The following is a 26372-nucleotide window of genomic DNA, read 5'->3' as shown; positions in this document are numbered from 1 at the left end:
CTGATGGAGAGAGAGTGTCAGAGATCAGAGGTCAGAGGCAGGAGCAGTTGATGATGTGTCTGCATGCAAGACAAAAGTTTAAAAGTCAGCAGTAACTGGAGTTTCAAGAACCAACAGGTGAGAAGCTCAGGACCAGCAGGTGGAAGGGAGTCTTGAGCACCAGTGAGCAGAGAACGTTGATCTAAGCAGACTTGTCCCAGTCATTGGGCAATTACACACTTTAAAAAAATTAATTATTTTCTTTTTTGACACAGGGTCTCACTCTGTCATCCAGGCTGGGGTGCCATCTCGGCTCACTGCTCACTGTCCTTTATTTCCCAGGCTCCAATGACCCTCCCACCTCAGCTTCCCAAGTAGATGGGATTACAGGTGTGTACCACCACACCTGGCTACTTTTTGTGTTTTTGGTTGGGAGGGGGTTTCGCCATGTTGGCCAGGCTGGTCTGGAACTCCTGAGCTCAAGAGATCCATTGGCCTTGGCCTCCCAAAGTGCTGGAATTACAGGCGTGAGCCACTGTGCCCAGCCTACACACTTCTTTTTGGGACAAGAGATAGCATCAGGTAGGTAAAAGGAAAGGAATGAACAGTTGTAGAGAGACCCTGGCATCCACAGGCACTGTATGAGTTTTGTTTTTTCAAGTCCTTTCAGCAAAGGGAGACTCTTATGAGATAGGTGGAATTATTATTCACTTGAGAAACGGTTGCTCAGAAAGTTTAAGTGCCTTGCCCATGGTTACACAGCTAGTAAGTGGCAGGGCCAAGGGGGATGAGAGGGTAGCAGCTGAATACAGATTCAGCAAAATTGGCAGCTGAGCCAGTTAGGTGTCTCCCTGCACATGAGGGCTCTTTGGCTATTGGTGGGCTGGAGCGATTAGGGGCAGACAGGGCTGGAGGAAGGAAAGTGATATTTTCATTCTCTCCAGGCCACTAGGAGCAAGGTGTTCACTGTCCTGTCCATGTGTCCTCCCCAGAGGAAGGGCTCTGAGTGTTTACACAAGGGCACATTTCTGGTACGCTGAGGAGGGCCAAACTATAAACGGAGATCATGCCCCCAGCTCGGCAGATGCCTGAGAGTGAGGCGCTTGCTGACATGCTGATGGAGAACAGGGACTTCTTGTTTACCCGGCTCACCATCTGGACGAGCGAAGCAATGTCCAAGGAAGTGGCTGTAACTAAAAGCTCAGAGCTGCCTCCCTGGCTCCCTCCATGCTTGCGCCGCAGGGCTTGGGCTGCTGCCTTCCAGGTATAGTGTGGCTGGTAGAGAGGGAGGGCAGAGGCTTAGAACAGGGGTAGCGTGGGGACACTGCCATGGGGTGGATGATGACTGCAAATGTCTGGGGGTGAGAAGTTGAGCGCATTCTCTCTGAGGACTTACATGAGCAAATGGACTTCTTTCGAAAGAGAAATTTAGATCAGACAAGGGGGAACACTTCCTCACTAAAGAGTTGGAAAACAGTACAATGTGTTAAGCAGACCATTTTGTGAAATGCTTTTCTTTAAAAAATTTTATTTTAGGTTTGAGGGTACATGTGCATGTTTTTGGGGAGCTGAGTTTGTTTTTGTATCGCATGTATTCGTTTTCTAGGTTGGGTTTTCATATACATGTAAATTAGGGTGCGGGGAGCTGAGGGCTAGAGTTGGGGAGGCAGCTCAACATCTACTTAGCCGGTGGCACCATTTCAAGGCTGATGGTGGCTGAGGCCCACCCATCTCTCAGACTGAGGTGAGCAGTGCCCAGGGTGCCAATGCTAAATGGACTCTGGACATTTGTTCCACATAGCACCAGCCATGTGGGCTCCTGGGGCTCTGGCTGGGCCATGAAGGGAAAGGAGACAGATGGCAGCAGAAATACCCCAGGTTTGGTGTGCGGCTGGTGGCCCGCGGGTGTGCCCTGTGTAGTGTGCAGCTGTTTCAGGGAGCCTGGGACCCCCGCTCAGGCTGTCTACACAATTGTGCTGATGCCGCTGGGTTTGGCCTTGCTGCTGGTGGGGGGCGGCGGGGGAGGGGCTGCCTGTGATGGTGCGCTGCGTGCTACATGTGGGCCGAGGGCAGCGGTGGATGGCCATGGGCGTGGGCCTGGCAGGCTGGGTGCCTCCCACGGGGGCTGTGGCGGTACTTGTGGGCATGCTGAATGTGCTGGGGTGGGTGGTGGCGGTGGGGGGTGGGTTCTGCTGCATGTGGCAGTGCTGGGTGTGATGCCTATGCATGGGGGCTTGCAGCAGCCCCTCAGGGGGCCCTGGGTGGTGGCCAGCCACGGAGTGCTGCAGGTGGGACAGGACCACTGGTATGTGGGGGGGGTGGCGGGGCTGGGGCTGAGGCAGATGGGCCTGGGGAGGTGGTTTCCCTCTCTTGCTCCCGAATAAGGAGGCCAGGAGGGAAAATGAGTTGGGCATAGTCTCGTGTGGGCAAGATGGACACTGTCGTGTTGATGTAGCTCTCAGGCTTATGTGATGACTGCTAATGATGGACCCCGGCTTCCGAGAGGTCCCACAGGGAGCTGCTGAGGGCACTGTGCTTGAGGCCCTCGCTGCAGTGTAGCTGTCGTCCAGGCAGGCCCAGCTCAGTGTTCCATTGCCCGACTCCTTTTTGAGGCTGGAGCACTGGGACATGCTGGGCCGCAAGACGCCATTCTGCTTTTCCAGCTCCTACTCTGTCCCGTGCTTCTTCATTTCCTGTACTTCTACAATGGACTCCTGCAGGCCATCGGTGAATTTCTTTCTATCTTGAGGGTTGGGGGCATTGAAGTTTATTAACACTTTGATATCTGCTCCTGGGACACAAGAGGTGAGCTGAATGCCATAGGGGTAGTTCTGGTACTTGAAGAGCAGAACCTGCATGCTGTACAGTGAGAAGGACTGTCAGAAGCTGTACGTCACCGAGTTCTTCTTCTTCTGGAAGATCTTGGTGACACCAGGAGGTCGTTGAACAGGAAGTTTTCTCGCTGGTGTAGTCTGAGTTTCTGGGGCTTGTTTGGGTCTGGAACCTTGAAGAGCTGGCAGTAGCAGACCAACCAATGGTGGGGCAGAGAGGGCACACAGCCAAGTCCGTGATGCCGGGATCCGACTAGCTTCTTCTCCACCTTCTGCACCCGGGACACATGGTCCTCATTGGTCTTCAGCTCTCGCTTACAGATCATAGATCCCAATCAGCATCTCCCGGGGAATGTCCTCGCCATCGTCCACATCTCGGAGGTTCTTGATGAAATCCTCCAGCTTCATCTTCCGCTCAGGTTTGATGCTGGGGCTGTACCTGTCGGTGTTCAGCAGGATGATGGCAAAAGCCAGGATGAAAATGGTGTCTGGGCTCTGGAACTGCCGCACCCCTCCGGGGTTGCAGACGAAAGTAGCTCTGGCTGAACGCCTCCATGAGCCGCTCTACTTTCTGAGCCTCCCCTTAGACACAGATGCGCTCCTGGAATTTCCTGAGGGTCTCAATGGAATTTCCTCAGCTCCGTCGCAGAGAAGTCCATCTCATCCACCACGCAGTCGAGCACCTCACGCTTGAACTGGTTCTGCGGTTGCCCAGGGACTCGCGGATCATCTGCCTGCTGAGGCCCTTGCACTGCATCAGGAAGGGGGCCAACCCCACGGGCGTGTCGGGTGCGAAGCCACCTCAATGAGGTACTGGGCTCCCTTCTCAGGCTTCTTGTTGAAGAGGTTCAGGCCGCTGTGGCAGGGCCTCCTGCGGATGAGGTGGCTGCTGAAGGCGGGAGAGTCCCAGCTGTTGCGGGCCTCCTTGTGCTGGGTCTGCTTGCTGAGCATCTGCTCCTGCAGGCTGTCTTGGGTCCACCACTCGGAGCTGCAGTTGATGGTGTCGTTGGGGTTGGATGTGCTGTTGATGCTGTCATTGTCGCCTTCTGAGTAGTCCGACTCAGACTCAGACTTGCTGTGCCGGTTGGCCGAGCTGTTGATGGTCATGTGGCTGTCTAGGGGCCTGGGGGATCAGGGCCGCAACTCAGGCTCCTCCTGGGGGAGGCTCTTGGGGGGGCAGGCGCTGTGGTGACCAGGCTTGGGGCTGCCCTGCTGCCCGCTGAGGCTGTGCTCGTAGGTACTCTGCCTCTTGAGGGAGCCCTGCTCCGAGCGGTCACTGAGGTCCACCGAGCTGTCGCTGGGTGGCTCGATGGTGAGCAGCGGGCAGTGCTCCACCCGCAGCCGCTGAAGCTCGTGTCTGTGTCGGCCTTGTCCTCCTCATGGGCTGGGGCACAGCAGTCCTGGGCAGTGGCCCCAGCCCGCAGCCGCAGGTCTGACTCGGTGCTGGACGGCTGGTCCCCCACCTGCGAGAGGGGCAGAGGGGGCAACAGCTCCTCCTCGTCGACGTACAGGGTGATGTCGTTGTACAAGGTTGTCATCTCATCCAGTTTGCAGTGGTCCATGTTGTGCAGGGCCATCTGGGGCTCGGCATCCAGGGCCGCGCCTCCTCGGTGTGCAGGCTGTGGCACTGGAGGGCATCTTCGATGGACTCGGCCAGTGACTTCACCGGCCGGGAGAAGGCATCCTCCAGCTCGGTGACCGCCTTCGCGGAGTCGCTGGAGGGAGCCAGAGACTTGAGGGTGGTCGGCTCGCTGAGGTCGCCACACTCACCACACTCTGGGAGACATCGTTAGTCACTGAGACCTGCTTCCCCTCGAAGTAGGAGCTGTGCACTTTCTCAGGCCCCTCAAAGGAGAACTGCATCCTCATGTTGCTCAGCACAGTCTGCTGGAAGTTCTTGTGAAACTGGCACTGGTGAAACGCCGTCTGGATGGTGCGGGCCGTGTGGCAGGTTACCAGGTGCCCCCCACACTTCGGTTCTTGCATTTCCACCTGCTTGTCCTGCAGGTCCGAGGAGAGCTCATAGCGCTCGGAGAGTGAGCATGAGCGCTCGATGGCCTCCTCCTTGGCCGGCTTGTGCAGGATGGAGGTCCAGTGCTGCAGCTTGGGCCTCCGCATGCACTGCTGCTGCCCCGGCGGCCCCGGGTACAGCCCATAGGCTCCCACCAATGTGTGCTCATAGCAATCCGGGCTCAGGCTGGAGCCGGGCACCAAGGGGCCCTGGGGGTAGGCCAAGGGGCTGTCCAGGGACATGCCCCTCTCGCTGCTGGGGGCCTCGCCCTCGATGCCGCTGTCAAGCTCCAGCTCCAGCAGGCACTGGGTCCTCTCCGAGTTGCAGGGCAGGTACCACGTGGCGGCTGCAGCGGAAGCAGGACAGATTGGGAGCCGGGACCCAGGCCCAGCAGAGGCCGTGGACTCCTGCAGCAGTCGCCAGGCCGATATCTGGCCACCCGGAGACAGGACCACCCACTAGGCAACCACGTCGCGGCTCCTGGTCCAGTGTCCACCGGCTCCCATGGATATATCACATAATGATGAGGTTTCTAGTATGTATCCCCTTCACCCAAGTAGTGAACACTGTGCCCAGTAGGTGATTTTTCGAGCTTCACCCCCTCCCAGCCTCCCCACTTTCATAGACCCCAGTGCCTATTATTTCCATCTTAATTTCCATATGTACCCAGTTGTTTAGCATCCACTTACAAGTCAGAACATGCAGTATTTGATTTTCTGTTTCTGAGTTATTTCCCTTAAGATAATGGCCTCTAGCTACATCCATGTTGCTACAAAGGACAAGATTGCATTATTTTTATGGCTGCATAGTATTCCACAGACCACGTTTCTTTATACGACCCACCAAGGATAGACACTTAGGTAGATTCCATGACTTTCCTATTGTGAACAGTGCTGAGATAAACATACAAGTACAGGTATCTTTCTGATAAAATATGTCTTTTTGATTTCTTTTCCTTTGGGATTGCTGGGTCAAATGGGATTCTACTTTTGGTTCTTTGAGAAATTTCCATACTTTTTTCCACAGGGTTTGAACTAACTTACATTCCCGTCAACAGCATATAAGCCTTTCTGGATTGTTTTTGGGATTGGTGGAGAGAGACGGCTGGGAGCAGTACCTCTGGCTGGTTGGGATGAGTAACTGATGAGGGTGACTTTCTCCCAGCCCAGACCATGCAGTTTGGGAGACATCAACTCATTTCACTTGAAAGAGCTGAGGAAGCTGGGGAGAGTTGAATCCTTGCATCCTTTGTGGGGATGTGGGTATAAAAGTAGGTCACTCGTACCTTTGCCCTGTGCCATTCCTGCTCTTGAAGGAGCAGAGTGATCCAGAGAATCCAGAATTGTGAGCAACCTTCAAATTGTTTCTGTTTGACATTTAGGATGCCTTCTTTAATTGCTTTGGTTCAGGCTGATTTGAAAAATTGTTTTCATTTTGTTTTGGTCAGGATAGAGTTGCACCAAATGATCCCAAAATCTCAATGACTTCACTTGATAAATTGTGCTTCTCACTCACATCACAGCTGCATGTGAGGTGGTAAAAGAAGGAGGGCATGGGGGATGCTGTGTTCCACGTAGTCATTCAGGGATCCAGGCCCTACCATTACCTAGCCCCATAGTTCTCTGTTGCTTATTGCTGGGAGGTAAGGAAGGGAAGGAGAAAGACAGTAGGATTTCTCAGAAGATTTTAAAGGGCTAGTTCTAGAAGTGACATAAATTATATATGACCACATTCCACTGGCTAGAATCAGTTATATGGCCCCATCTACTGCAAAAAAAAGATTAAAATGAAGTGCCCGGGACGAAAAGGACAGTGGGTTTGGTGAACTCATAGAAGTGTCCCTGGCCCACATCTCCTGAGATGGTTTCTGGGAGTACAATGCATATTCGTATTAGGGGAATGGGTTGTAAGGTCCTCTATGATTTTCCTCAGACACAGGCTGAAATAAGCACCATGCAGATGACTCACAGCTTTTTGCAAAGGGTCATGATGCATTCTCCAGGAGAAACAGGACTCACCACTCTGCATTGTGAAGACACCTGGTAATGATGGCAGCTATGTCCTTGTCGTTGGGAAAATGTTGTGAATCTGGGACTTCATACAGATTGAGCCTTTGGAGGGTGGCCCTACTGTGGTTCATTCATAGTGCATTCATCCGAATGACTCAGGCATCAGGTCTGGAGACTTTCAGGACCTGAGCTCAAGGATTTTAAGAGGTTTTGCTGGCTTTCTTCTGGGACCATTGCATTGGATTGTATTTGTAAGAGAATAGGTCTAAGATCCCTGTAGACTCTAGGTTCCAGTCCCCTTGTATCTATAGGACATCCAGGCCTGTCCAGCATGGATTTTCTAGCATTTCTACCTAACTCTACATAGAGAAGCTCACAGAGGTGAAGGAAAAATCCCTTTGACTATCTGCAACTTATGGGTGGGATGATCACTGTCTTGGTTTACCAGGACAGCCCTGGTTTATGCTTATTGTTCAGGCATAATGATTTACAGTGCCTGCTTTTGCTGTTAAAAGTATACTAGTTTGGACAATAAGTTATGCAGTCACCCTTCTGAGAAGAGACTCATGACCTGGGCTCCATCCTGTCTCTGTGATTGCATGCATCTTTGCAAGCAGCTTGCACACAGAGCCTGATGATGCCACTGCGATGATGGAGTTGGGCTTGCATTCTCAATACCCTTGTCATTGTCACCCTGTGACTTCCAGTTTCTATAGGATCTTGGTCTTTCTTTCAGGCCCCAGAATCACACACCTGTGCTCAAACAGTATTCACTAAGCACACAATAAAACAAAAGACCAGCATACTTAGGAGGTTACTAAGGCATGGGTTATAGTTCTAGTTTATAGGACTATAAATATTTAGGACCATGAAGATAAGTAATATTTTTAAAGTCAGATGAAGCACATACTCTAATTCTAACCCAGGCATTCTGTTTCTAGGTGAGTTTTTCCCCTTATGCCAGATATAATGTCTCAGATTCCCCTTACCTAACGGGAGGTCTAAGTTCATACCAGGCAAAATTCTACCGGAGGACGAAAAGCCAAACTTATAACCAAAAAGGATTTGTGGTGTGATTAATGTATAGACATTATTATAGCTTTCTGGATCCTCTCTCATCAGAGTGTTTCATCTTTGTCTCCAAAAAGCCTTGTTTGCATGGAGTAATATACATAGGCCCTAAACCACATGTGTTCCTGGCTCTGTAAGTGAAAGGCCCACAGAGCACTTCTCTGAAGGTAAGGATGACATTGCTGCTGCATGAAGGAAGAATAAAATATAAACTCTTAATTAGTTGAATATCAGCATCAAATGGAGTCCAGGATTAGTACCATTTGGGGTGGGGAGAACACACAGTAGTGTATAATCTGGTAGTGATGAGTGTTGCTATCCACCTTCCATATTAACCAAACTGAGTTCTCCAAATTTCCAGCACCTGTCTTGGTTATGGTTTTATGTTTAGTTTGGATGGACTATTTATAAATCTGGTTTGGAACTCCAAGTGTGAGCTTTGGATCTCTTAGACTGTGCTTTCAGCAATCTGGAGCCTTCTCTGCACAGAATTTCTAGGAAACAAACAAAAAGGATGAACCCGAGAAGCGGAGGACATCTATTACAGATCTTGGAGTCTATCACTCGGTGTTCCTCTAGTCCTCCTGCCTGATTTCTCTGGGGCCTTTGGGATATCATTCAAAGCTTATTTCATGAAAACACAGACTCTTTGAGCTGGAAGGGGCTTTAGAGAGTATTCAATAACTACCAAACATGATATATTGTATCACTGGTGGAATACTAGATTCCAGGAGCGACATAAACTTTAAACATGTATACAGTAAGTCTTTACTTACCATCATCGTATGTTCCTGGAAACAGCACCTTTAAGAATAATTGATATAAACAACAGTGAAGTTCCTACAGTATATTTCTGGTTTCAAAAGAATCAACAAATTTCTTAGTAAAGACCCAAATAATATTAAACATTGAAATAAATGTGAGTTAGTCATACATTTAATAAAGATTAATAAAAGTAAGTAAGACAGTTATTTATCCAGTTAGTCCAGCTGCGTATCACAGGTGGCCAGAGCTTTCAGGAGCTCAGGGTGCCAGGCAGGAACCAGCCCAGTGCACGGTGCATTCACACATGCAATCATGCTGGGACCATGTACACACAACAATTCACCTAACAGGTACAGCTTTGGGATGTGGGAGGAAACTGGAGTTCCCAGAGAAAACCCATGCAGACATGGGTAGAACATTCAGACTCTACACAGACTTCCTTTCTGGGAAGCAATTTTTTTTCTCATCAACTTTATGGGGAACCAACATAGAATGAAATGACATTATTTGAGGATTTGCTGTATTACTTGAGTGTTTAATTAAATGTAGCTTAGAAAGAATATACAACTACAGCATCAAAGCCGTTAGTCCACACATGGTATTGATTAAGACAAGGCAAGTAAGTAGTAAGTAAAACAAAGTCAATTTGAAGAGAAATGACCACATTAAGGTTGGCACCTGGGTATGCTATGTCAAAGTGATGCCAAATGAATGCATTTTGCAAAATTCTGATTTGGTGTGCCTCTCTTGCTTTTCAAATGAAGAAATTGAGGACTGAATAAAAAAATAGTAGATCCAGGACTAGAACCATGGTGCCCACCCCTCTGTACCACACACCATCTTCCTAGGCATGTTTTCTGGGGACAACTTTTCCGTAGGACCCACAGCTAGAAACTAATGTCCAGTCAGCGTTCCCAGTACGTCATTGGTAGGTCTCCTTCCAGAGAGTTGAGTCACTGTTCCCTCCTCCCATTGAAGGCACTCCCCATCTTCATTCTGCCAGACACACATTTCCTGTCCTATGGAGTGTGGTTTATTTTTTTCTTTTGTGGGTCCGAGATGGGAAGGTAGGACCTTGCCTGTTGACTCAGGGTACTTAATGTTGCATGGATGTTTTAGAAAAAGCAAAGCAGAAGATTTCTGTCTGCTCATTGAATGAAGAGCAATATGCACAGGCCAAATGCACAAGTAGATCATCCGCTTCAGCAGGGGTTGGAGTCAGGCCCCTTACTGCTAGAGATACTCTGCCTCGATCTCCAGCATTGTGATCATCAGGAATTGAGACCTGGGAGAAAAACTCTCAAGCATCTTCTGGAAGAAGGCACTCGATCAACCATACAGTGGTTTACATTGGTTCCCTGGGGCTGAGACCTTTCTCTCTGTGCCAAGAAGCGTCCTCCCCACCTACATGAAACTATAAATATCAGCCGGCAGAAGCACTGCATGTGCTTAAACTTTAGAGACAGGATCTCTCTTGGCCATCAAACACTAGCTGTGCATGGACTTGCGGGCTGGTGGGTGTCTGCAATACTCACAATGTCTAATCCCCTGTCTCTCAATGCAGACTGGGGGCTCTAACAGCTTCCAAGAGCATCGAAACTTCTCTTAAAGCTTCCAGTTTCAGTCTGGATATTTGTATATATGTGTCATGTGGCCACACTAGCATTATAGAACCCAAGACCTTGGTGGAGGAGAATGAAAGAGAAAAAGAACAGCCTAAGGCGATGGAAAGAAGAGTAACAACAACGGAGCAAGGTTGAAAATGAAGGGGTGGAAAAATGCATGCCAAGCAAATACTAACTAAGAGAAGTCCAGGCTGGCCATATGCATACTAGCCAAAAAAGACCTGAGAGGAAGACAGTTTTGGAGATAGTCATTCTTTAATTGCTAAAGGAATAATTCATGGATAATATACAGTAATTCTGAGCCGAGCTGCACCTAACAATTCAAACTAAAATTACATAATGCAGCTATTGCCAGCATTATAAGGAGGAGTTGACAAATACATTTGAATATACCTTTCTAAAAACTAATAGATCAAGAAGGCAAAAGAAGAATGACAGAGAGAAGATTTGAACACCATGGTTAGCAACCTGTGCCCAGTGTAATTGTGTGGAATCTTGTACTCCAGAATTAGAGGATTTGGTCTTTTTAAACATGGAAGAATAGCCAAATTTACTATAATTTTTATTTTTCTTTAAATCGATTGACTTTTTTCAAATCCAGATATTTTAAATCACAACTGCCTTGCAGGTATCAGGTGCAAATTGATTGACCTTTGTCTTCCAATTGACTACTTGCCATTTTATAAGGAATACTACCCATGGACTACTAAGTTTGATGTGATAGTTATTATATTTCTTCCCAAGACATATTTTATTGTGTATACAAGTAGTACACATTTAAAAGAAATGCTTCTCAAAATCCCCTTTTATTCTACCAGTAGCATATATAAGAAATATGTAAAAATGCTGAAATTAATGAAATAAGAGTCCAACTCAAGAAGTTATAAAAGAACAATAAGAGTCCAACTCAAGAAGTTATAAAAGTAATCTAATGTAAGTAGAAAGATAAAATAATAAAAATAAGAGCAAAATGAACAAAACAGGAAAATATGGAAAGAAATGACTAAAATAGTTGGTTCTTCGAAAAAAGTAACAAAATAGTCAATCCTTAGGAATATTGATGAAATAAAAGAGTGCATAAAAACAAAATCATAGAAATGAAAACAGAATTAATTCCATTTACAGTACAGATTGTAACATCATGAAATAATTATAATTAAATATATGACAATACATTTGAAAATCTAGGCAAAAATATTAATATAACTTATCAAGATTGAATACATAAAAAGTAGGTCACACCAGTAGATATAAAACTATTAAAGTACATCAGTAGTTAAAAAGTTACCTATGAAACAAGTGAAGAACAAAACACCATACTCATAGTTTTATATTGAATTCTACCAAAGCTTCAACAAAGAAATTGACATCCTATATAAACCTCTTTAGAGAACAAACAGGGACAACTGTGCAACTTTGATATCAAGATCAGCCAAGTTATAAGATGGGCAAATTGTAGACTAATTTCAGTTATAAATAGGTACAAACAGCCTGAATAAAATATTCTCAAGGCAAATCCATCAATGTATTAAAAAATACATTGTGACTGAGTTGAATTTATCCTAGGAGTTTAAGAATAGTTTATTGAAAGCATTACTAATATAATTGACAACATTAGAGTAATAAGCTGTTAGCATCTCAGAGATATAGAAACAGTATTTTGAAAATTCAACACTCAATTCTTGTTAGAATATAAAAAAAAAACCCTTAGCAAACTAAGAAATGATCAGAATTTATTTAGCTTGGTACAGTGCCCACCAAAAATCCACAGCAAAATCTTACTTAAAGGTCTGATCTGATAAGCATTATCTTGAAAATTAGAAACAAGACAAGGATATCCAAAGGATTACAAATCATTCTACTATTAGGACATGTGCACACGAATGTTCATTGCAGCACTGTTTACAATAGCAAAGACCTGGAACCAACCCAAATGCCCATCGACGATAGACTGGATAGGGAAAATGTGGCACATATACACCATGGAATATTATGCAGCCATCAAAAATGATGAGTTTGGGTCCTTTGTAGGGACATGGATGAACCTGGAAACCATCATTCTCAGCAAACTGACAGAAGAGCAGAAGATCAAACACCGCATGTTCTCACTCATAGGCGGGTGTTGAACAATGAGAACACATGGACACAGGGAGGGGAGCACTACACACTGGGGTCAGTTGGGGGGAAATAGGGGAGGGACGGTGGGGGGTGGGAAGCTGGGGCGAGATGGCAAGGGGAGAAATTACAGATGTAAGTGATGGGGAGGAAGGCAGCAAATCACACTGCCACGTGTGTTCCTATGCAACAATTTTGCATGTTCTTCACATGTACCCCAAAACCTAAAATACAATAAAATAAATAAATGGGAAAAAAAAAGAAACAAGACAAGGATGCCTGCTATTGCCACTTCTATTAAAAGTGATGTTTACACAAGGAAAATAAAGGAAGGAAGAAGTATTGCAAGGAAAGAACAAGTCTCTCATTATTACAGATGAAAGAGCTACCAGTATATAAAATAAAAATAATCTGTAGATCAACAATATAAATAATAAGTATTAATTGAGGTTATTGGATTTAAGGTCAGTACACAAACTGTTAGTATTTATATCTAATCAACAGCAAATGATGAATATAGTTTGGCAAATGAAATACTGTAGAGCAGATGAAAGAAATGAATGAGATCAGCCTGTATCAACAGTGATACATCTCAATTAGCAAAACACACTGAGTTTAGAAAAGCAAGTTGCAAACTTGCTATCTACCGCAGGATACCATAAATACAGCAAATGCATAAAGACATGCTTAGGAATGATAGACACCTTTTAGGATAGTGGTATGTCTGGGACAGAGGAAAGGACACGGAAGGTAGAGATTCTGCAGAACTCTTAATGGTCTTTGGAGGGGAGGTTTGAAGTGAATATCATAACATGTGTGATTTTAGTGTCTATTGTATTATTTCATTACCTTTTTGCACATTTTTAACATTCCATTATTAACTCTTAAAAAGGAAAATATCTCTAGTGGCAAGCCTTAAGACATGGCTCCAAGTAGGTGTTAGAGACAGGTTAGTAGTCTTGTCCTCCCATGTGGGAAACCTCCACTAGCAGGCCTGGGGCAGCTCACTTACTGGAAGGAGCAGGGGTATATGGAAGACATTGCTTGAACTTCCTGGCAGAATAAGCTTACCTGCACTGAAGCAGAATGCTTCCCCATACCATCCCCCATCCCAAACTCCTACTCTACTGGGGTTCACGTCTAACAGGGAAAGCTACTACACCCTGTGTTCTGTAGTGGGAGGTTATTGTGAATCTGTTTTAGACTAAGATAGGTGCTATGAAACAGAGCCCAAGGCAACCAATTATGGGATCGAGGCCACTAAGAAAAGAGAGCAGAAAAATTTCACCAAGGGAAAATTGGGGTAAAAAGCAAAGAAAGGTATTTTATGTCCATGGTTTAATTTTCATGTTATCAGTCTTGGATTGAAAAGGATAATGTTATAAAACCTGGCTCAGCAGGTGTGGAGGAAAGAGTGTTTTGAAGCTATGTCTTTTGGATTGTCTTGCTTGTAAATATCCCTTGAAATGTCCTTCCCATAAGAAAATACAACCACACAACCACAAGAAGATAAATAAGCTGGTGTCATGTGGGCGAAGCACCAGGCCTTCTAGAAGGAAGAATAATGGAAAGAAAACACCAAGTGTTGCCGTCTTGGCAGTCTAACCGGGAGCACACGTTCCTGCTTCTCCAGATCCTTGATGGGGTTTGTTCATTTGAGGAGCTTTTTCTTTTTTCTTGCGAAGTGATTAATTTTCCTTTTTTTTTTTTTTTTTTTTTTTTTTTTTTTTTTTTTTTTTTTTTTTTTTTTTTTTTTTTTTTTTGGAACATCATGCTGCAAATGATGATAGTTTGATGCTATCTTAGTCTTTCTTATGAATGGAGGAAATGTCCACAAATCACTGGATCCAGCCACGTGTCCCCATGACCTTCTCTGACACTGAGGCACAGAGGCAGATCCATTTTCTTTGTAACAGCCAGATGAAGAAAGAACATCTCTAACAAAACACCCATTCCAGGTCTGAAAAGTCTTTCCTCTATGAAACAGTTTTCCTTCTGTCTAATCTAATTTCCCTACATTGCAGCCTTGTGGGTTCCAAAATGAAATTGAATGGAATGGAAAATCCATGGACAGTCAGTATATAGTGCACAAGCCTGATATCATGAAGAAGAATTGCTTTGAAGCCTGAAACAACTTGATTATGGAAATAGAGAAGAGTACCAATACTAAATAGATCACCTCCAGAGTATTGTGGGTGTGTGGGTCTCTTCAAAATGGGTACTCGAAACGCAAGTGTATGCAGAGGAGAGCAGCCATAAAAGGCAGACATTGATGGAAACCGTGCAACAAGATGGACTCTGATAAATTGGAATGATTTGACCCAGAAAAGAGGAGACTCAGAGAGATATGAAACTTATTAATAGGATTGATGGTTGGCTTGCCCAGATGGCAGGTAGGACTGCCATGTGTGCTAGTAGAGTGGCTGAAGAGGAAGGAGAAGGATCAGTAGGATATAAACACCCTCTCATATTTAGCTCCCTGGAGCCTGGCCTTGAGGGTGACCCTGGGCCATGCAATTGGCAAACCTGCTCTGTGCATCAAGCAGTGGAGCTTATTTGCTGCGTACAATTCTCCTTCCTGCCTCTACTGGTGATCTTTTCTGAATGTCCTCTAATATATTGTCCTAGACTACTAGGAGAGGAGGAAACGGGGTGGAGATCAGAAGAGTGTATTATAGTGAGTAAGAAATTGAGGTCCAGTTGGAGACATGCTTGGATCTAATCCCTGCTTCTGCCTGTCTGAGTGACTCAGGGCACTGTCTGAGCATCAGAAGATGGATAAAATACCAGTGTTGGACCTAGTGGCCTTGAAACCTTACCTAGCTCTAGGTTTTATTTTGTCTTTTTCCCCTATTCTACTTTGGGACTTTTTGCACTTTCAGTTTCTACAACTCCAGATACATCCTTCACTTTGAAAATTCTCTGATCCAGCCTCAGATGGGGAATAGCAATGCCTCACTATGGATCAAAGTATAGATGTTTCTCCCAAGTATTTCCACAAAACAGTGAGCACCAGTGTGCACTGTTAGAGTGGTAGGATATATGCCCATGGGACTGTGAGCTCCTTTAGGACACAGCACACATCCTGAATGTCTTTATCCCAAAGCTAAGTATTGGACTAGCATGTAAGTGTTCAGTAAATGTCTTATAATAATGAATGAATAAATAGACGTTATTGATTTAAAATGCTCTATGTTGTGCCCCAGAGACATTTTTCTGGGGCTATTTCAAGGGCAGAACCCTGTGTATAGACAAGATAACTACTTTAGTACTTGGAGCTTTCAATATGTGTTCACGATTTGCTCTTGGCCCTTAATTGTATGTTTGAATTTTAAGTCCTCTCTACTCTGGGATAGAGACAATTCCTAGGGAAGCAGGTAAGTAAATATTCAGTAAGCAGTAATGCTAGGGGCTTTCATGAGGTAGTTTCATGGTATATTAACCACATCTTTTATTTTCTGTATTCTGATGCTTTGACACCTGGGGCCTTGCAGACCCTGGAGGGACTGTCCCTTCCAAGGTCGGCCAATTGCTAGAGATAATAAAAAACTCACTCACAAGCATGCCTGTCAAATGCAAACCAGCCAAGCCAGAGTCCATACCACCAACCACCTTCTTTACTGGGGTCACACTCCAGGCTACTATCCATCTGCCCTAGTTACCCCATGGCCAAGACCAGGCAAATAGGGACAGCTGCTGTGCCCAGAACCCTCTGAAATTATTCAAAACAGCCAGTCCTAAACCTTCTCACCCTCCTACAGCCGTTCTTTCCTTCAGAAATCATAGTCACAACTCTTGCCATGGTTACTCCCTCTCCCTCTGCCCGCTGACCAGTGCCGGGGTTCCTCACGTGCTCCCTTGTGGCCTGGTGTGCCCTCTTCTCTTGAGCTCTGCCAAGATGGAAAACTACCTTTTCATTGGTAGTTGTCTCTTGATCTGTTGGCTATACCATATCCAAATCATAATATAAACCGATGAACTTCTGACAACACCCTGAAAAGCAAGATTTCACAAATCAACAGCTCAGGCTAGTGAAGTGGCCAAAATGAGACAGCAAGTAAGTGGTGGAGCTTTGATTGGCACCCGGGCCTAGAAGCCCTAAATTCAATGTTCTTTCCACCACAACATGAGATAACTGGGTCTTTTGATGGGAAAACACTCTACAATAAGCATTTTTAAACATATACAATGGAATATGGACATATAGGCATATTCTTACTTGTATACAGAGGTTGTATTCGCTATACGGTGCTTTCCATCTTGCTTTTTATTTTTTTCTTGAAACAATATATCTTAGTTTTTTTTTGTTGTTTTTAATCAAACTTTTTCCTTTTTTTTAAAGTGAGGAGGGATACATTCATAGTGTGCATTTTTCCCAGTTTTAATACCAACCAAATAGAGCCCGGTGAGGCCAGGATCAATGTAATTTGGAGCACAACATTTCCCTAGCCAAGACTGTCATGTAAAAATCATAATCGTAATCATTTCACCAACAGAGGCTAACTATGTACTAGTCACCACTGTAAGCACTCATTTGCTCATATACTTCCTCAAGAGTGCTGAAGGAGAAGCAATTATTCTTCTCATCTTGAAGTTGTGGAAACTGAGGAATCTGCCTGTGTTAGTCCATTTTCATGTGGCTAATAAAGACATACCTGAGATTGGACACCTTACAAAAGAAAGAGGTTTAATTGGACTCAAAGTTTCACATGACTGAGGAGGCCTCACAATTATGGTGGAAGGCAAAGAGGAGCAAATCATATTTTACATGGATGGTGGTAGGCAAAGAGAGAGCTTGTGTAGAGAAACTCCCATTTTAAAACCATCAAATCTTGTGAGACACATTCACTATCAGGAGAACAGCAAGGGAAAGACCCACTCTCATGATTTAATCATCTCACACAGGGTCCCTCCCACAACATGTGGAAGTTATGGGCGCTACAAGATGAGACTTGGGTGAGGACACAGAGCCAAACCATATAATTGCATAGCTGGCCCCTCCCAAATTTCATTATCTTCACGTTTCAAAACCAATCATGCCTTCCCAACACTCCCCAAAAGTCTCAGCTCATTTCAGCATTAACTCAAAAGTCCACATTCAAAAGTCTCATCCAAGATAAGGTAAGTCTCTTTTCCCCATGAGCCTTTAAAATCAAAAGCAAGTTAGTTACTTCCTAGATACAATGGGGGTACAGGTATTGGGTAAATACAGCCATTCCAAATGAGAGAAATTGGCCAAAACAAAGGGGCTGCAGGTGCCACGCAAGTCTGAAATCCAGTGGTGCAGTCAAATGATCTCCTTTGACTCCATGTCTCACATCCAGGTCACGCTGATGCAACAGGTAGGTTCTTATAGTCTTGGGAAGCTCTGTCCCTGTGGCTTTGCAGGGTACAACCTCCCTCCCAGCTTCCTTCACAAGCTGGCATTGAGTGTCTGTGGCTTTTCCAGGTACACAGTTCAAGCTGTCAGTGGATCTACCATTCTGGGGTCTGGAGGATGGTGGATCTCTTCTCATAGCTTTACTAAGTGGTGCCCCAGTAGGGACTCTCTATGGGGGCTCCAACTCCACATTCCCTTCTGCACTGCCCTAGCAGATATTCTCCACAAGGACACTGACCCTACAGCAAACTTCTGTCTGGAGATCCAGGCATATCTATACATCCTCTGAAATCTAAGCGGAGGTTCCCAAACCTCAATTATTGACTTCTGTGTACTCACAGGCTCCACACCGTGTGGAAGCTGCCAAGGCTTGATGCTTGCACCCTCTGAAGCCATGGCTTGAGCTCTACATTGGCTCCTTTCAGCCACAGCTGGAGCAGCTGGGACCACAGGACACCAAGTCCCTAGGCTGCACACAGCATGGGGACCCTGAGCCCAGCCCATGGATCCATTTTCCCCTCCTAAGCCTCTGGGCCTGTGATGGGAGAGGCTGCCGTGAAGACCTCTGACATGCCCTGGAGACATTTTCCCCATTATCTTGGGGATTAACATTCGGCTCCTTGTTACCTATGCAAATTTCGGCAGCTAGAGTGAATTTCTCCTCAGAAAAGGGGATTTTCTTTTTTATCACATTGTTAGGCTGCACATTTTCCAAACTTTTATGCTCTGTTTCCCCTATAAAACTCAATGCCGCAGTGTCTCACACCTGTAATCCCAGTACTTTGGGAGGCTGAGGCAGGTAGATCACCTAAGGTTGGGAGTTTGAGACCAGCCCGACCAACATGGAGAAACCTCGTCCCTACTAAAAATACAAAAAAAATTAGCTGGGCATGATGGCATATGCCTGTATCCCACCTACTCAGGAGGCCGAGGCAGGAGAATTGCTTGAACCCATGAGATGGAGGTTGCAGTGAGCCAAGATTGCACCATTGCACTCCGGCCTGGTCAACAAGAGCAAAACTCTGTCTCAAGAAAACAAAACAAAACAAAACAAAACAAAACTGAATGCCTTTAATAGCACCCAAGTCATATCTTGAATGCTCTGTTGCTTAGAAATTTCTTCTGCCAGATACCCTAAATAATCTCTCTCAAGTTCAAAGTTTCAGAAATCTCTGAGGCAGAGGCAAAATTCCACCAGTCTCTTTGCTAAAACATAGCACGAGTCAACTTTATTCCAGTTCCCAACAAGTTCCTCATCTCCATCTGAGACAACCTCAGCCTGAAGTGATCTAATTGTCCATATCATTATCAGCATTTTGGCCAAAATTATTCAACCAGTCTCTAGGGAGTTCCAAACTTTCCTACATTTTCCTGTCTTCTTCTGAGCCCTCCAAACTGTTCCAACCTCTGCTTGTTGCCCAGTTCCAAAGTCACTTCCACATTTTCAGGTATCTTTTCAGCAACTCCCTACTCTCAGTACCAATTTACTGTATCAGTTCATTTTCACACTGCTGATAAAGACATATCTAAGACTGGGCACTTTACAAAAGGAGGTTTAATTGGACTTGCAGTTCTGTGTGGCTGGGGAGGCCTCACAATCATGGTGGAAGGCAAGGAGGAGCAAGTCATATTTTACGTGGATGGCGGCAGGCAAACAGCTTGTGCAGAGAAACTCCCATTTTAAAACCATCTTTAAAACTCCCATTTTAAAGATCTCGTGAGACCCATTCACTGTCACAACAACAACATGGGAAAGATCCACATGATTCAATCATCTCCCACTGGGCCCCTCCCACAATGCGTGGAAATTATGGATGCTACAAGATGAGATTTGGGTGGACACCCAGAGCCAAACCATATCACTGCCTAAGGTCGCACAGTGAGGAAGTGGTGGAGTCCAGGACTCCATCCCCAACTGTCTGATTCTAAAGTTCATGCACTAGGTCAGTGTTTTTCTAACTGATCTGCATGTGACTCATGGAGGGATCTTTCTAAAATGCAGATTCTGATATGGAAGGCCTAGGGTGGGGCTCTCAGGGGATGCTGGTGCTTCCGGTCTGCAGACCACACTTTACACAACAAGGTTCTCCACTGTTGCGGAGAGCCTGTGGCATTGCTTGTGAACTGCAGTCCTTTACTCTGCCTTTCCACAAATGTGCTATTTGGGTGTTCTTCACTGCTTATTTCCAAGCTTCAGCAATTCTCCAGTTGCTGCGTGAAATCACAGAAGCCTCTGGGGATGTTGTTGAGTGGGGAGGAGCAATGAATCTCATCATTGCTCATGTAATTGGCAGCTATGGGGGAAAGATGAGAAGAAATGAAGGAGGACAACATTTAAACAAAGAAAGTAGAGGGTAGAGGATCCTTTATTCCAATAGGGACTGAACTATTTCTCTATTTTGACAGATGATGCTTCAGTAAAATGAATTTCCACCAGAGCGTATTTGAGCCCCACTTGTTCTGATGGAAGTTCTAATTAAAGACCATTAGCAGGAAAACACGGAAAGGAAAGACTATTCTCAAAACAAATTCACTGCTGATCTATACAGAGAGAAGATGCTTCTCTGCTCTCTTGCAATGGACAAGGTGCTTTGTCAACAGGCAAATAATTCTTAATGTGGATCAATGATTTGCAAAATACCTTTTCCCTTGTGCATCATTCTGTGCTACTAGACAAGTAATTAGAAGTACAGGTTATATTTTATTTCCTTTCCTAAAAGAAAATTTTAAAAGTGTGTGTAACAAATGGGAAAATCCATGGCTTCCACTGCCAGACAAAAGATACACAGCTTTGTGCTTCAATGATATGAGCTAATTCATAGCTGTCCTTCAAGTTCTTTAAGGAATGCACTATGAAGTGGTAATGGCTGGATTGATGACAAAAGTTGTATTGCTGAAATGCCTGTCTTCGTAACTCTGGGATGGCCATATCATCAGGACCCCCTTGGTCCCCTTCACAGAGCAAATTGCCACAGCTCCTTTTTCCTGTTTCAGCTGGGGAAAACTACCCACAGCAAACCTGGAGACCTTTCCCTTTCTCTCTTTTCTAAGGGTCTGGGGAAATTTGTTCATTTATTCAGTAAAAATTAATGAGTATCACCTTTTATGTACCAAGCACTCAGGTATGTTTATTTTACCTTATAATATTCATGTATTAATTACTAGTATACCCCGACTCTGAGAATAAATTAAGAGTATATCAAATGCTCAGTCTTTTTGTTTTTGTTATTTATTAACATTTTCCTGCTAAAACTCAGTGACAGCATAATATTCCAGCCTTCACTTTACATTCAACTTTCTTAGCAAAATCATAAAAAAAGTAAGTTTTACAAAAATAATAAAAGGTTTTATTAATTTTCCAAAGAGCCTCTCTTAAGCTTTTGACAATTATATCTTTTCTGCTTTTCAGCATCCTTGTAGAATTTGTGTTTCTATTGTTAGCTGCTCTTATACCACATTTATCAATAGTCAGTGCATATTTCTGAAGGTCAGGTCTTTTCACTTCAGCTTAATCGTAGGCTTTACTTAAAAAAACCCTTCAACTATGATAAAAATCTCTGACTCTTTCCACTTTTCCTGACTCCTTGCTGTACCCATGTCCCTCTTAGGCCACATTCAAGGGCTCCTTACCATCACCTGGAAGGGCTCTCATCTGCCACCACTTCTGCCACAGCCTCAAGGGTCTACATGAATATTTCACTCTAACAACCTGTAAATAAGGAGGTTGAACTCGGTAACTCTTTTGAGCCAAATGGTAGGTTCTAAACAGATACTTGGTTGATGTTTAAAACCAAAATATGCAACAACTCATTGCAATGTAGAGAGTGTGTCTCCCATCTTGGGCCCAGTCTATCTCTCCTTTAATTAAATTCAATATTAATTTTCATCCTGACTCTGCCACTCACAAACTATAAGCATTGCATAGTCTACTTAACTTTACCAAGCTTGAGCTTATTCACCTGCAAAGCGGAGGCAATAACATCTAGAAATTAAACAAGATAATGTATGTGCCTAGCACATGGAAATTTCTTAGCACATCCTAATTCTCCTGTGATCTAATTTCCTAATTCCTCTTTCTCTCTTTTTTTTTCCTCTTGGGAATATGGCTCATTGTATGTGAAATAGCTTTGCAATTAAAATATTGCAGAAATGTTGTTGCTCCTATTACATGATGCTTATGGGATAATTTCTCCCTTTAATGTATATTTTCTAATATAATATTAAACAGAATGATGGCCAAGCTCCCTGAGCCTTTGTTTGCCTGCCTTTAAAATGGAATGTTATAAATATTCAAGGAAGTCACATTTGTTAAGCATCCTACACAATATTTGATACATAATAGGGGCTCATTAAATAGTAGCTGTTACTATTATTTTATAATCAAAATTCATATATCTTTGTGCACTTCACCACTTAGTCTCCTCAGTTCATGGTTTCCTGTACTCCTCACCCTCCCTCTTCAGTGAAAAATTTGGTCAAGGAGCGAGGAAACCCAGGATGTTGAGGTGTACTGAATATACTTGGGATCCTCATAATGAGTTGTAACACAAGGGCTGAAAAGTGTCTATAGTTTGCTGGGTCTAGCACTTAAAGTGAGTGGTTATTTTATGTAACTAGTCATTGATTCATGGTCCTCTAATGTATATAGGTGCCATTTCCTTTCCCCAGTATAACAAACAAGCAAACAATAAACTTGTTGATCTGTGCATCCTTCTATTCTCTGAGGTCTCCCATTGAGAGAGAAAGAAAATTTGTAGCTAAGCCTCCATGCTATTGATTCTTTGCCAGTGGAATGCTATATTATTCATAACCTTATATGGTCTCATGTGTAAATAGGGCAGTTTTTATTATGCCCAATCTGCAATAAGCCCAGCAGATCCTGTTATAAAAGAGCAGGACGGGATGCTCAGCATTGGAGCTCAGACATCCCAGTGGTTAGAACATCTGCTCAGGGCCCTGCCAGATGTGCTCTCTAGCGGCCGTCTCTGCCATCTCTATTTATGAGTGAAGCTGCAAGCCTCTGAGAGCCAAATCTGAGCAGAGAAGGTGGAGGGAAGAGAAAAGCACCTGCAGCTTAAATGTGCTTAGCCTCTCCTTTCAATCTTGTTCAAGCTGACACCTTGTATAGCTGCTGCACTGGGCTTCAGTGAGTACACACAGAACTGGAACTCAACCATCAACTAGTTAGGACCAGCAGCTCCTCACCATGAGCCAAGGCAAGCCCTGAGACTTGTGAAATGGTGCAGAGAAAGGTCTATCACAAGAAGTTACAGATATTGATACTGCTTATTTGGAGCAAATGACTATCACAGTACTTTATAACTTGCACCTGTGTAATGTCGTCTCTAGTCCATTCTCTATTTTGCCCCTCAAGGAATCTTCCAAAAGGGTGTCCTTGTATTTAAACACTCCATCTTCAAATAGCATCCATGGCTCTCGATGACTTCTCAGATAAAGTCTGAATTCTGAAACCCAGCATTTGACAGTCCATTGCAAATCCACATGTCTGGTGTATCTTGAATTACTCTCCTTGAGGAACCCTTACACTTCAGCCAAACTAAACCACATGCCACTCCGGGGCTTGCACGACATCCCCTTCCCTAAACTCAGCCATTTGTCCACGGTGTTCCTTCAGCACACATTGTCTCTCCGCCTCCTCCCTCCAAACTGCCTGTCTCAAACACGCTTGTCTCTCATTGTCCAGCTCACAAGCCACCCCCTTCATGACACCATCTCTGAGCACCCCAGTCAGAATTTATTTCTTCCCCCTCTAAACTTCCCTAGCACTTTTCATGGCCTCATACTGGTGTAATTGATGAAATTTTTCTTCCCAAACTATATTATAAATCTTTGAGGGCAGAGTTTATCTTGTGCCTAGATTAGTGAATTATATTTAATAAAACACCATAAATATTAAACCAGTGACTACATACTGTCCTCCATACTTTTCACTTGGCTTTAATAGCAATGATTATTTATATGTAAATCGGACAGTTTTTTATCATTTCCGTTTTATAATGGGTGAAACTGAGACTTGGAAAGTTAAGTGACTTCCTAAGGCTGCACAGATAAATGGTCCTGGAGTTAGGAAAGAACTTAGTACTTTTACTCAACCCCAAGGTGAAAATAGTTTCACTGGTAATCCACAGCACAGGGCTTTGCTAGGGAATGGAGTGGTCTGAATTGTCTGGTGAAGCAGGCAGTGGATTAACAGGGAAGAGAGAAGTGGGTGTTCCGGGAAGGAGATAGTGACAAAGGTAGACATGAATATATTGTAGTTTACAGGTGAAAAATATTTTCACTATGCTCATGGCCCAGCCTGGGGGAAAGCAGGTACTGAATATACACTAACTGAAAACATAAAGGAAGGGAGGAAGAAAGGGAAGTGGGGAGGAAAGTTTGGAGGAGGAACATTGCATCTAGATTAATGAAGAAGCACAGAAATTACCAGCCCAGTGCTGGAAAACATGCCGGATTGTCAGTGGAGTTTTATTGCACAAGTCCTTTATTGGACAAGTCCTCTCTGGCTGGGAGGAAGGTGTGTGCTCCCTTCATTGCACAAGTCCTCTCTGGCTGGGAGGAAGGTGTGTGCTCCCTTCATTGGACAAGTCCTCTCTGGCTGGGAGGAAGGTGTGTGCTCCCTTCAGCACTGCAGAGGGACAGAGTTCCCTAGGCCATTGTCATTATTGTTGGCATCTTTGTCCCATATGAGTATCAGTGGTAACTGTTGTCTGATTTTGATAGGTAAGAGACCCCAGTGGTAGGGCCTACTAGAACCTACTTTGCCGGCTACTAAGCCACTCTCCCCAGCCCATTTCCTTGAAGATCCTGATGGTTCTTGAGCATAATAACTCATGTTGATTTGGGGAAGAAAAACGTAGACTCGAAACCAAGAGACTCGTGTGGCTTTAGATAAGTCCATTCATCGTCATGTCTCTTGGCCTTAATTGCTTCCCCAGTTGACAGGCAGGGATAATAACATCTGCCATAACCTCAGGGACCATGAGGCTGCAATGAGAGACAGATCGGAAGTACTTTGAAATTATGAAGTGATGCATAGCATTGGAAACAAGGGTGGATTTCTGCCTCAGAAAAAATAATTGGAACGCTCGTTCTCCAAGTCTAACATTTTGATTTTACCATTCAACCTGATCTGAGAAGTAAACCACAGCCCAGTGGGAGGGGCTTTGTGCATCACCCACCCTCTAGATTTATGACAGCACAGAAGACACCCACACCCTCAAAGGTCTTTCCTGGAGCACCACCTGGGAACCACCCAGTGAGGTCTCAGGTCCAGCCCTCCATGCGGACATGCCTGACCTACCTTGCTGACCATTCTTTGCTAGTTCCTTATGAAATAACCAAGATAGCAATAACTCAGCTCTTTATCTTTTTATTTCAATGAAAACTGGAGTTGCTATGTACATTTAACCTAAGGAGTCCATATGGTGTGACAAACAGCAGAGCAAAGAAACCCCATGTGTGCTTCCTCTTTGCTTTCTTCCCCTTGCTCATGCCAGCCTCCCAGTAAAAGGCCATCCCTAAAATTGTTTATTTCCACCAGCATTGCAATTAATAATCACTAATGTAAGTGTGTCTTCTACCCCAGTGGCTCTCCATCCCTCAGGAACACCCTGGCCAGAAGTCTAAAAGCATGCACTGCAGTCTGTGAAATTCTTACCAGGCTGTTATTTCGGAGCTGTTGGAAGCAGCATGCTCGGATGGCTGACGACATCGGAATGGGAAATACCTGCTCCAGAGGGGGCCAAACAATCTCGGTTGGTTTTACTGCTGCCACATCCAGGAATCAGGTGCTTGGAAAAAATATGCTGACAGGATCAGACTGAGGAAGCTTCGATGCCATCTGGGGTCAGGAAAAGATTTTTGTCCATGTGCCAACTGCGGGGGCTGAGGCAGTGTGGCGCTCTGCTGGCATCGAGTCTGAAATAGCCCAGGAGGTGCTGGGGAAGCAAGGAGGAAAGCTGCCCAGAATGTTACCGGGGAGGATCGGGGACTTCGGTGAGGATGGGGGAAGATACTGAGGCTTGAGCCTGCTACACTGGACATTTTGGAAATGTTCCGTTGCAGAAATTTTGACACATACACAGAAGTAGAGACGTAGCATAAGAAACCCTCATGCACTCACTGGTCAGCTTCAACACCTACCAACTCAAAGCTAATCTCGTTGCGTCATCCATATTTTCTTTTATTTCCCAATCCCCCACTTCACTGGGTTTTATGGAGGCAAGTCCTAGACATCATACAATTGCATCCATGAATATTTCTGCAACATCTCTAAAAATAAAAACCTTAGCTATCGCACCATTATCATATGTGAAAATTTACAATCATTCTACTATATTGAAAAAAATCAATATTCAAATTTCCCAAACTGTCCCTAATAGCATTTGCTATTTTGATCAACCTGAGCTAGAATTAAAGCAAATAATTAAAAGGAGAAAATGAGAGACAGAAGGCAAAAATAATAAGGGAAAGAAAGAGGGAGAAATTATTCAACATATATTTGTTGAATGTTTATCATATGCCAGGCCCTGTACTGGGTTCCAGGGCATTGTGACCTCAGTT

General features: G+C 44.5%; 1 long non-coding RNA gene and 1 pseudogene across 1 annotated transcript in view; both read right to left on the bottom strand.

Annotated features, from left to right (window-relative positions):
• Nucleotides 1-25802, bottom strand: part of LOC119473804 — a 58775-nt gene extending 32973 nt beyond the window's left edge. The window contains exon 1 of the long non-coding RNA XR_005203041.1: nt 25468-25802. This is a non-coding gene — a long non-coding RNA (uncharacterized LOC119473804). The remainder of the gene's footprint in view (nt 1-25467) is intronic.
• On the bottom strand, nt 2430-4979 carry LOC108316370 (annotated as a pseudogene).
• Nucleotides 25803-26372: the final 570 nt, after the last annotated feature.

Source organism: Cebus imitator, unplaced genomic scaffold (assembly GCF_001604975.1).
Source record: "Cebus imitator isolate Cc_AM_T3 unplaced genomic scaffold, Cebus_imitator-1.0 Scaffold187, whole genome shotgun sequence".
NCBI lineage: Eukaryota > Metazoa > Chordata > Mammalia > Primates > Cebidae > Cebus > Cebus imitator.
Note: the sequence above shows the minus strand (reverse complement) of the source record. Positions and strands in the feature narration are given on the sequence as shown.